This window comes from Salmo trutta, chromosome 19 (assembly GCF_901001165.1).
Source record: "Salmo trutta chromosome 19, fSalTru1.1, whole genome shotgun sequence".
Classification (NCBI taxonomy): Eukaryota; Metazoa; Chordata; class Actinopteri; order Salmoniformes; family Salmonidae; genus Salmo; species Salmo trutta.
In genome coordinates, this window is record NC_042975.1 from 31,897,418 (window position 1) to 31,909,725 (window position 12,308).

Consider the following 12,308-nt stretch of genomic DNA (forward strand, 5'->3'; position numbering starts at 1 on the left):
CCTTTCTCCCTCTCCTCTCCTAGAAGAGTAGATCAGTACTGCACGTCCAGTAGTCCAGCGTGGCCCTGGTCTACCAGCACTAATCCTACTGGGCACGGTCACACACACTAAGCCAGCCCTGCAGCCAGTGGACTTATTAACAGGCCACTAATTGCTGATAATACACATGACATCACCCCATCAGGGCACAAGGAGGCTGTGTGTGTATGCACCGAGTGCCCTTCTGATTGGTCAATTAATATCTACCCGCTCAGATGAAGATTGGTCGTTGTGAATGAAGGAATGGTCTGGTGAGATTGTGGTGGGAGACCACAATATGATGTCTACAGCTGAATGTAGCCTAGCTAGAGAGGAGGGAGACTACAACCTGTCTACAGCTGAATGTAGCCTAGCTAGAGAGGAGGGAGACCACAACATGATGTCTACAGCTGAATGTAGCCTAGCTAGAGAGGAGGGAGACCACAACATGATGTCTACAGCTGAATGTAGCCTAGCTAGAGGAGGGAGACTACAACCTGTCTACAGCTGAATGTAGCCTAGCTAGAGAGGAGGGAGACTACAACCTGTCTACAGCTGAATGTAGCCTAGCTAGAGAGGAGGGAGACCACAACATGATGTCTACAGCTGAATGTAGCCTAGCTAGAGAGGAGGGAGACCACAACCTGTCTACAGCTGAATGTAGCCTAGCTAGAGAGGAGGGAGACCACAACATGTCTACAGCTGAATGTAGCCTAGCTAGAGAGGAGGGAGACTACAACATGATGTCTACAGCTGAATGTAGCCTAGCTAGAGAGGAGGGAGACTACAACATGATGTCTACAGCTGAATGTAGCCTAGCTAGAGAGGAGGGAGACTACAACATGATGTCTACAGCTGACTGTAGCCTAGCTAGAGAGGAGGGAGACCACAACATGATGTCTACAGCTGAATGTAGCCTAGCTAGAGAGAAGGGAGACCACAACATGTCTACAGCTGAATGTAGCCTAGCTACAGAGGGAGACTACAACATCATGTCTAGAGCTGAATGTAGCCTAGCTACAGAGGAGGGAGACCTCAACATGATGTCTACAGCTGAGAGGGGGAGGGCGACCACAATGAGAAAATCACCCACACAGGATTCTACAGTTACATGTCTATCCACATGAGCATGCCAAACATGGGATAACAATGATGGCTCTATTATAATACGTTTATTTATTTTTTATCTGCCACTTCCACCCCCACCAATTAATTATTGGTGGTTCCCATTCTAAATCAAATGAAGTAGGTCAAAAACAAAAACAGAGGTCTCTTGAGGCACTGCTCCCCAGTTTAGCATAGACAATAGAGGTAGAGGAGAGAGCAGGGCAGGGGCTGGAACCTTGGCTGGGCTGGGCGGACTGAAGTGGGAGGCAGGGATGGAGGGAGAGAGGAATGGGGTGAGGAACAGCTAAGGAAGGGCTCCTACTGACCCACTTCTAGCCCTGGCCAAAAACTGAAGCCCTGGGGGACAAAGAGAGAGAGTGCGTCTAGGATGTCGTCCCCATAGTGACTGTACGTACATACCCCAACCAGAAACCATGGATTACAGGCAACATTCGCACTGAGCTAAAGGGTAGAGCTGCCGCTTTTAAGGAGCGGGACTCTAACCCGGAAGCTTATAAGAAATCCCGCTATTCCCTCTGACGAACAATCAAACAGGCAAAGCATCAATACAGCACTAAGATCGAATCGTACTACACCGGCTCCAACGCTCGTCGGATGTGGCAGGGCATGCAAACTATTAGACTACAAGGGGAAGCACAGCCGAGAGATGCCCAGTGACACGAGCCTACCAGATGAGCTAAACCACTTCTATGCTCGCTTCGAGGCAAGTAACACTGAAAAATGCCCGAGATCATCAGCTGTTCCGGACGACTGTGTGATCGCACTCTCCGCAGCCGATGTGAGTAAGACCGCTGGGCCAGATGGATTACCAGGACATGTACTCTGAGCATGCGCTGACCAACTGACAAGTGTCTTCACTGACATTTTCAACCTCTCCCTGTCTGAGTCTGTAATACCAACATGTTTCAAGCAGACCACCATAGTCCCTGTGCCCAAGAACACTAAGGTAACCTGTCTAAATGACTACCGACCCGTAGCACTCACGTCTGTTGCCATGAAACGCTTTGTAAGGCCGGTCATGGCTCACATCAACACCATTATCCCAGAAACCCTAGACTAGAGGGTGGCCAATTAATTAGGGCTGATTTCAAGTTTTCATAACAATTGTTAAGCAGCATTTTTGGACGCCGATTATGGCTGATTACATTGCCATAAAATATTCTTGAAAATATGTGTTATACATCAAAATAAAGCTTAACTTCTTGATAATCCAGCCGCTGTGTCAGATTAAAAAAAGGCTTTACGGTGAAAGCAAACCATGTGATAATCTGAGGACAGTGCCCCGCATACAAACACATGAAAATCATATTTCAACCAGGCAGGTGTGCCACAAAAGTCAGAAATAGTGATTTAATTACTGCCTTACCTTTGAAGTCCTTCTGTTGGCACTCCAAAATGTCCCAGAAACATCACAAATGGTCCTTTTGTTCGATAATGTCCTTCTTTATGTCCCAAAAATGTCAATTTATTTGGCGCGTTTGATTCAGAAATACACCGGTTTCAACTCGCCCAACATGCCTACAAAGTATTTAATAAGTTACCTGTAAACTTATTTCAAACAACGTTCCTAATCCAACCTCAGGTACCCTAAAACGTAAATAATCGATACAATTTAAGATGGGATAAACTGTTTCTAATACCGGATAAAAACAACGTGAAGCGCGTTCCAGTTCACACGCACCAAAACAGTAGATTCCACCTGGAGTGACACTTACAATGAATAGGACTACTTCTTCATTTCTCAAAAGAAAAACATCGAACAATTTCTAAAGACTGTTGACATCTAGTGGAAGCCATAGGAACTGCAACCAGGTTCCCAATAATAAGGGTATCCCATAGAAAACAATGGGAAAATAATATGACCTCAAAAAAAAAGAAAATCCCTGGATGGTTTGTCCTCGGGGTTTCGCCTGTCATATCAGTTGTTATACTCACAGACAATATTTAACAGTTTTAGAAACTTGAGTGTTTTCTATCTAAATCTACCAATTACATGCATATCCTAGCTTCTGGGCCTGAGTAACAGGCAGTTTACTTTGGGCATGCTTTTCATCTGGAGGTGAAAATATTGCTCCCGACCCAAGAGAGGTTCACTATACATGGTTGTCCTGCGTTGCATATAATAAATAATTGTTAATTTATCATCAAATCACAGCCTACTTCGCCAAACGGGTGCTGATTTAAAAAAAGGACATTCATGTCAGGGTATATGCAGTAGTTGGGCCGCCGTTGCGAACTGTGTGAAGACCATTTCTTCCTAACAAAGACCGTAATTAATTTGCCAGAATTTTACATAATTATGACATAACATTGAAGGTTGTGCAATGTAACAGCAATATTTAGACTTTGGGTTGCCACCCGTTCGATAAAATACAGAACGGTTCCGTATTTCACTGAAAGAAAAAAACGTGTTTTCGAAATTATAGTTTCCGGATTTAACTACATTAATGACTTAAGGCTCATATTTCTGTGTGTTTATTATATTATAATTAAGTCTATGAATTGACATTTGATAGAGCAGTCTGACTGAGCGGTGGTAGGCAGCAGCAGACTCGTAAGCATTAACCTCTCTAAATATTCCATTACCGTACTTCGAAGCATGTCAACCGCTGTTTAAAATCAATTTTTATGCCATTTTTCTCGTAAAAATCTTTTTTATTATTACAAAGAGAGCGAAAGTAAAAGCATGGGATCCCCTCATGCACGAGCCTCAGTCTGATGGCCCTCTGATAGAGCACTTGCCAAAAGCGCTAGTGTGTTTCAGCCTGGGCCTGGAATTACGTCATTCAGCTTTTTCCCGGGTTCTGAGAGCCTATGGGAGCCGTAGGAAGTGTCACGTCATGCCAGAGATCCCCTGTTTTGTTAGAGATGATCAAGGAGGGCAAGAAATGGTCAGACAGGCCACTTCCTGTAAGGAATCTTCTCAGGTTTTTGCCTGCCATATGAGTTCTGTTATACTCACAGACACCATTCAAACATTTCTAGAAACTTTAGGGTGTTTTCTATCCAAAGCCAATAATTAAATGCATATTCTAGTTACTGGGCAGGAGTAGTAACCAGATTAAATCGGATACGTTTTTTATCCGGCCGTGCAAATACTGCCCCCTATCCCCAACAGGTTAAACAGCACTTTCTTGCGTTTGCCAGCAGCTCTTCGCAATGCTTGAAGCACAGCGCTGTTTATGACTTCAAGCCTATCAACTACCGAGATAAGCTGGCAATACTATAGTGCCTATAAGAACATCCAAAAGTCAAAGGTATTTAAATACAAACGGTATAGAGAGAAAAGACCTAAAACTTCTTAACTGGGAATATTGAAGACTCATGTTAAAAGGATCCACCAGCTTTCATATGTTCTCATGTTCTGATGAAGGAACTTAAACGTTAGCTTTTTTACATGGCACATACTGCACTTTTACTTTCTTCTCCAACACTTTGTTTTTGCATTATTTAAACCAAATTGGACACGTTTCGTTATTTATTTGAGACTAAATTGATTTTATTTATGTTTATATTAATTTCAAATACAAGTGTTCATTCAGTATTGTTGTAATTGTCAGTATTACAAATATACATACACAATTTTTTTGAAAATCAATCAATCGAAATGAAAAAATATATATATAAAAAAACAAAAAAACGGCCGTTTAATTGGTATCGTAATTTTTTGGTCCTCCAATAAATCGGTATCAGAGATGAAAAATCATAATCGGTCGACCTCTACCCACTCCAATTTGCATATCACACCAACAGATCACGCAATCTCTATTGTACTCCACACTGCCCTTTCCCACCTGGAATGCTATTCATTGACTACAGCTCAGAGTTCAACACTATAGTGCCCTCAAAGCTACTCACGAAGGTAAGGATCCTGAGACTCAACACCTCCCTCTGCAACAGGATCCTGGACTTCCTGACGGGAAGCCCCCAGGTGGTAAGGGTAGGTAACAACACATCCGCCACACTGATCCTCAACACGGGGACACCTCAGGGGTGGGTGCTCAGTCCCCTCCTGTACTCACTGTTCACTCATGACTGCATGGCCAGGCACGACTAATACCATCATTAAGTTTGCCGATGATACAACAGTGGTAGGCCTGATCATTGACAACAATGAGACAGCCTATAGGAAGGAGGTCAGAGACCTGATCGTGTGGTGCCAGGACAACAACTTCTCCCTCAATGTGATCAAGACAAAGGAGATGATTGTGGACTTCAGGAAAAGGAGGACCGAGCACACCCCCATTCTCATCGACGGAGCTGTAGAGGAGCAGGTCGAGAGCTTCGAGTTCCTTGTTGTCCACATCACCAACAAACTAACATGGTCCAAGCACACCAAAACAGTTGTGAAGAGGGCACGACAAAGCCTATTCACCCTCAGGAGACTGAAAAGATTTGGCATGGGTCCTCAGATTATCAAAAGGTTCTACAGCTGCACCAGAGAGCATCCTGACGGGTTGCATCACTGCCTGGTATGGCAACTGCTCGGCCTCCGATCGCAAGGCACTACAGAGGGTGCGTACGGCCCAGGACATCACCGGGGCCAAGCTTTATGCCATCCAGGACCTCTATACCAGGAGGTGTCAGAGGAAGGCCCCTAAAAATTGCAAAAACTCCAGCCACCCTAGTCATAGACTGTTCTCTCTGCTACCGCATGGCAAGCAATACCGGAGCGCCAAGTCTAGGTCCAAGAGGCTTCTAAACAGCTTCTACCCCCAAGACATAAGACTCCTGAACAGGTAATCAAATAGCTACTCAAATAGCTACTCCCCCCCCCCCCCCACTACTCTGTTATTATCTATGCATAGCCACTTTAATAACTCCACCTACATGTAGATAATTCAGACTCTTCCGTTGCAACGTCCCAGAGGCCCATCTGCTAGCCCCGGCCTGCTAGCTGTCTGAATCGCCGTGCCTCCAGCTTGCCTAGCTACTCACTGGACCCTATGATGCCTCTCCCTAATGTCAATATGCTTTGTCTATTGCTGTTTTGGTTAGTGATTTTTGTCTTATTTCACTGTAGAGCCTCCAGCCCTGCTCAATATGCCTTAGCTAGCCCTTTTGTTCCACCCCCCACATGCGGTGACCTCACCTGGCTTAAATGGTGCCTCTAGAGACAAAACCTCTCATCATCACTCAATGCCTAGGCTTACCTCCACTGTACTCACATCCTACCATACCCTTGTCTGCACATTATGCCTTGAATCTATTCTTCCGTGCCCAGAAATCTGCTCCTTTTACTCTTTGTTCCGAACGCACTAGACAACCAGTTCTTTAAGCCTTTAGCCATACTCTAATCCTACTCCTCCTCTGGTGATGTAGAGGTTAACACAGGCCCTGTAGCACCAAGCATCCCTCCCGTTCCCCAGGCGCTCTCATTTGTTGACTTCTGTAACCGTAAAAGCCTTGGTTTCATGCATGTTAACATTAGAAGCCTCCTCCCTAAGTTTGTTTTATTCACTGCTTTAACACACTCCGCCAACACCGATGTCCTAGCCGTGTCTGAATCCTGGCTTAGGAAGGCCACCAAAAATCCAGAAATTTCCATCCCTAACTATAACATTTTCCGACAAGATAGAACTGCCAAAGGGGGCGGAGTTGCAATCTACTGCAGAGATTGCCTGCAGAGTTCTGTCATACTATCCAGGTCTGTGCCCAAACTATTCGAGCTTCTACTTTGAAAAATACACCTTTCCAGAAACAATTCTCTCACCGTTGCCGCTTGTTATAGACCCCCTTCAGCCCCCAGCTGTGCCCTGTACACCATATGTGAATTGATCGCCCCCCATCTTTCTTCAGAGTTTGTAATGTTTGGTTGACCTAAACTGGGACATGCTTAACACCCTGGCCATCCTACAATCTAAACTAGATTCCCTCAAACTCACACAAATTATCAAGGAACCTACCAGGTACAACCCAAAATCCGTAACCATGGGCACCCTCTTAGATATCATCCTGACCAACTTGCCCTCTAAATACACCTCTGCTGTCTTCAACCAGGATCTCAGCAATCACTGCCTCATTGCCTGCGAAATGGGTCCGCGGTCAAACGACCACCCCTCATCACACTCCCTAAAACACTTCAGCGAGCAGGCCTTTCTAATCGACCTGGCCCGGGTATCCTGGAAGGATATTGACCTCATCCCGTCAGTAGAGGATGCCTGGTTGCTCTTCAAAAGTTCTTTCCTCTCCATCTTAAATAAGCACGCCCCATTCAAAAAATGTAGAACTAAGAACAAATATAGCCCTTGGTTCACCCCAGACTTGACTGCCCTTAACCAGCACAAAAACATCCTGTGGCGTTCTGCATTAGCATCGAATAGCCCCCGCGATATGCAACTTTTCAGGGAAGTCAGGAACCAATATACTCAGGCAGTTAGGAAAGCTTAGGCTAGCTTTATGAAACAGAAATTTGCTTCCTGTAGCACTAATTCCAAAAAGTTTTGGGACACTGTAAAGTCCATGGAGAATAAGAGCACCTCCTCCCAGCTGCCCACTGCACTGAGGATAGGAAAATCTGTCACCACCGATAAATCTACGATAATTGATCATTTCAATAAGCATTTTTCTATGGCTAGCCATGCTTTCCACCTGGCTATCCCTACTGGAGGTCGACCAATTATGATCTTTCAACGCCGATACCAATACCGATTATTGGAGGACCAAAAAAAAACGATACCTATTAAATAGCCCGATTTTTTTATTTTTATTTTTAATAATGACAATTACAACAATACTGAATGAACACTTATTTTAACTTAATATAATACATCAATAAAATCTATTTAGCCTCAAATAATTAATGAAACATGTTCAATTTGGTTTAAATAATGCAAAAACAAAGTGTTGGAGAAGAAAGTAAAAGTGCAATATGTGCCATGTAAGAAAGCTAACGTTTAAGTTCCTTGCTCAGAACATGAGAACATATGAAAGCTGGTGGTTCCTTTTAACGAGTCTTCAATATTCCCAGGTAAGAAGTTTTACATTGTAGTTATTATAGGAATTATAGGACTATTTCTCTCTATACGATTTGTATTTCATATACCTTTGACTATTGGATGTACTTATAGGCAATTTAGTATTGCCAGTGTAACAGTATAGTTTCCGTCCCTCTCCTCGCTCCTACCTGGGCTCGAACCAGGAACACATCGACAACAGCCACCCTCGAAGCAGCGTTACCCATGCAGAGCAAGTGACGTTTGAAACGCTAACTAGCTAGCCATTTCACATGGGTTACACCAGACTAATCTCGGGAGTTGATAGGCTTGAAGTCATAAACAGTGCAATGCTTGAAGCATTGCGAAGAGCTGCTGGCAAAATGCACGAAAGTGCTGTTTGAATGAATGCTTACGAGCCTGCTGGTGCTTACCATCACTCAGTCAGACTGCTCTATCAAATCATAGACTTAATTATAACATAACACACAGAAATACGAGCCTTAGGTCATTAATATGGTCGAATCCGGAAACTATCACGTTTATTCTTTCAGTGAAATACGGAACCGTTCCGTATTTTAATCTAACTGGTGGCATCCATAAGTCTAAATATTGCTGTTACATTGCACAACCTTCAATGTTATGTCATAATTACGTAAAATTCTGGCAAATTAGTTCGCAACGAGCCAGGCGGCCCAAACTGTTGCATATACCCTGACTCTGCGTGCATTGAACGCAAGAGAAGTGACACAATTTCACCTGGTTAATATTACCTGCTAACCTGGATTTTTTTATAGCTAAATATGCAGGTTTAAAAATATATACTTCTGTGTATTGATTTTAAGAAAGGCATTGATGTTTATGGTTAGGTACATTCGTGCAACAATTGTGCTTTTTTCGCAAATGCGCTTTTGTTAAATCATCCCCCGTTTGGCGAAGTCGTCTGTCTTTGTTAGGAAGAAATAGTCTTCACACAGTTCGCGGCGGCCCAAACTGCTGCATATACCCAGACTCAAGAGAGAAGTGGCGCAACGTTGGAGCAACGTGTACCTAAGCGATTATATGCAACGCAGGACAGGCTAGATAAACTAGTAATATCATCAACCATGTGTAGTTAACTAGTGATTATGATTGATTGATTGTTTTTATAAGATACGTTTAATGCTAGCTAGCAACTTACCTTGGCTTCTTACTGCATTCATGTAACAGGCAGGCTCCTCGTGGAGTGCAATGTAAAGCAGGTGGTTAAGAGCATTGGACTAGTTAACCGTAAGGTTGCAAGATTGAGTCCCCGAGCTGACAAGGTAAAAATCAGTCGTTCTTCCCCTGAACAAGGCAGTTAACCCACCGTTCCTAGGCCGTCATTGAAAATAAGAAATATGTTCTTAACTGACTTGCCTAGTTAAATAAAGGTGTGAAAAAAAGAAGGAAAAAAATGTAAATATATATATATTTTTTAAATCGGTCAAATCGGTGTCCAAAAAAAACGATTTCCGATTGTTATGAAAACTTGAAATCGGCCCTAATTAATCGGCCATTCCGATTAATCGGTCGACCTCTAACCCCTACCAACATCTCAGCACCCCCTGCAGCAACTTGCCCAAGCCCCCTCCTGCTTCTCCTCCACCCAAATCCAGACAGCTGATGTTCTGAAAGAGCTGCAAAATCTGGATCCCTACAATTCAGCTGGGCTAGACAATCTGGACCCTCTCTTTCTCTCTTTTCCTCTCTGCCAAAATTGATGCAACCTCTATTACTAGCCTATTCAACCTCTTTCATATCGTCTGAGATCCCCAAAGATTGGAAAGCTGCCGCGGTCATCCCCCTCTTCAAAGGCGGAGACACTCTAGACCCAAACTGTTACAGACCTACATCCATCCTGCCCTGCCTTTCTAAAATCTTTGAAAGCCAAGTTAACAAACAGATCACCAACCATTTCGAATCCAAAAGTACCTTCTCCACTATGCAATCTTCCTAGCTGGTCATGGGTGCACCTCAGCCACGCTCAAGGTCCTAAACGATATCATAACCGCCATCGATAAAAGACCGAACTGTGCAGCCATATTCATCGACCTGGCCAAGGCTTTCGACTCTGTCAATCACCACATTCTTATCGGCAGACTCAATAGCCTTGGCTTCTCAAATGACTGCCTCGTCTGGATCACCAACTACTTCTCAGACAGGGTTCAGTGTGTCAGATCGGAGGGCCTGTTGTCTGGACCTCTGGCATTTTCTTTGGGGGTGCCACAGGGTTAAATTCTCGGGCCGACTCTTTTCTCTGTATATATCAATGATGTCGCTCTTGCTGCTGGTGATTCTCTGATCCACCTCTATGCAGACGACACCATTCTGTATACATCTGGCCCTTCTTCGGACACTGTGCTAACAAACCTCCAAAACGAACTTCAACGCCATACAACACTCCTTCCGTGGCCTCCAACTGCTTTTAAATGCTAGTAAAACTAAGTGCATGCTCTTCAACCGATTGCTGCCCGCACCCTCTCGCCCGACTAGCATCACTACTCTGGACGGTTCTGACCTAGAATATGTGGACAGCTACAAATATCTAGGTGTCTGGTTAGACTGTAAACTCTCCTTCCAGACTCACATTAAGCATCTCCAATCCAAAATGACATCTAGAATCGGCTTCCTATTTCGCAACAAAGCCTACTTCACTCATGCTGCCAAACATACCCTCGTCAAACTGACTTATCTACTGATCCATGACTTTGGGGATGCCATTTACAAAATAGCCCCCAACACTCTACTCAGCAAACTGGACGTAGTCTATTACAGTGCCATCCGTTTTGTCACCAAAGCCCCATATACTACCCACCACTGCGATCTGTATGCTCTCGTTGGCTGGCTCTCACTACATATCAGTCGCCAAACCCACTGACTCCAGGTCATCTATAGGTCTTTGCCAGGTAAAGCCCCACCTTATCTCAGCTCACTGTTCACCATAGCAACACCCACCCGTAGCACGCGCTCCAGCAGGTATATTGCACTGGTCATCCCCAAAGGCAACACTTCCTTTGGCCGCCTTTCCTTCCAGTTCTCTGCTGCCAATGACTGGAACGAATTGCAAAAATCTCTGAAGCTGGAGACTTATATCTCCCTCTCTAACTTTAAGCATCAGCTATCAGAGTAGCTTACCTATCACTTTACCTGTACATAGCCAATCTGTAAATAGCACACCCAATTACCTCACACCCATATTATTACTTACCCTCTTGCTCTTTTGCACCCCAGTATCTCTACTTGCACATGATCATCTGCACATCCATCACTCCAGTATTAATGCTAAATTGTAATTATTTCGCCTCTATGGCTTACCTCCCTACATTTGCACACACAGTACATAGATTTTTCTATTTTTCTTTTCTATTGTGTTATTGACTGTACGTTTGTTTATGTGTAACTCTGCTGTTGTTTTTGTCTCACTGCTTTGCTTTATCTTGGCCAGGTCGCAGTTGCAAATGAGAACTTGTTCTCAACTGGCCTACCTGGTTAAATAAAGGTGAAATAAAAAAAGGTAAAATAAACATAGCCCCCCTATTGTTATTTACAGCTGCTCTTTAAATATGTTATTCTTAGCTCTTACTTTTTTGGGGGGGCATTTTCTTAAAACTGCATTGTTGGTTAATAAGCATTTCACTTTGTTGTTGTATTCAGCAAATATGACAAATACAATTTGATTTGAAAGAGAGATGCAGAGGAATCACTAGTGGATGAGGGAATGGAGAAGTACAGGAGAGACTGTATCCATCTCTAGGCTTCTAGCTACATGCCCTCTGGCACTGCATGGGCTATGTGGATCTATTTATCCTCAGCAGCTTGGTGCACCCCATACCTCCAGGCTATAGAGGGATGACATGGCATGTACACAGGGAGCTGCTGGGTTCCCACAGCATGGCTGGGAGGTGGCATTCCACTCAATAGAGGTACCATGCAGAGAGCAGGTGGTTGAAGTTACACTCCTTTTCACACGCTAATGGGTGTGGACAGTGCACGCTTGCACACACACTGAAAGAGCTCCATCCCACACACACACACACACACACACACACACACACACACACAAACCCATGTGGGATATTTTGTAGAGCTCTAAAATGATGGAACAAGTAAAACATTAACCTATTTTTAGTCGTGTTTGGGGGTTGTGTGAAAGAGAACTGCTTAACAAAAGGGGAAAAAACCTGACTTCTCAAATGGCAGGTACTG

The 12,308-nt window shown here is 44.0% G+C and overlaps 1 protein-coding gene across 1 annotated transcript in view; it reads right to left on the reverse strand.

The window, feature by feature from the left end:
* The window catches only part of LOC115154338 (coxsackievirus and adenovirus receptor homolog), a 102,037-nt gene that overhangs the window by 22,861 nt on the left and 66,868 nt on the right, over window positions 1–12,308 (reverse strand). The window lies entirely within an intron of this gene.